We start from the raw sequence: 735 nt of genomic DNA, 5'->3' as shown, positions 1-735 counted from the left end.
ATATATATATATATATATATACATATAAATCAAAGGAAGGACAGAAAGAACACAGCAAGCGGAAATCAAACAAAACACAACATGCAGAAAAATAAACGATAACATTACAAATGGCCAACAGGGCAAAAACAAGATATACAGAGTCCTCAGGCTGGACTCTGTCCGATACTCAGGCTGGACAGCAGTGTGCTACTGCTTGATCTAAATACAAGATTAATAATCCATGGCACTCGTCGGATTCGAGCAGTCCCGGGGAAAAAGGAGTGCGAAACTGCAAGGATTTTCTGGACACCGACTAAACAGGAAATCGACTGCGAATGATCCGTGTATGTCGTTTTTCTTCTGTTTGCCGTTTGTTATGTTATTGTCTATTTTCCCGCATGTTGTGTTTTGTTGATTTCTGCTTGTTGTGTTCTTTCTGTTCTACCTTTGATTTATACATGCGGCGCACCGTACAACCTGTTGTTTACTTTTATATATATATACACACACACACACACACACACACACGCACACACACACACACACACACACGCACACACACACACATAACTTACTTGGAAGAGGATGCGTGTCGTTCAATCATATAATATAAATAATATATATATACATATGCATATATACATACGTATATGTACATACATCTACACACACATATATATATGCATATGTGGGCACAGGACGTCACGAAACGTGTTCAACAAAAAATACGAAGTACAAGTACATGGAATATGA

The sequence above is a fragment of the Octopus bimaculoides genome, chromosome 1, assembly GCF_001194135.2.
Source record: "Octopus bimaculoides isolate UCB-OBI-ISO-001 chromosome 1, ASM119413v2, whole genome shotgun sequence".
In the NCBI taxonomy this organism is placed as follows: domain Eukaryota; kingdom Metazoa; phylum Mollusca; class Cephalopoda; order Octopoda; family Octopodidae; genus Octopus; species Octopus bimaculoides.
Note: the sequence above shows the minus strand (reverse complement) of the source record.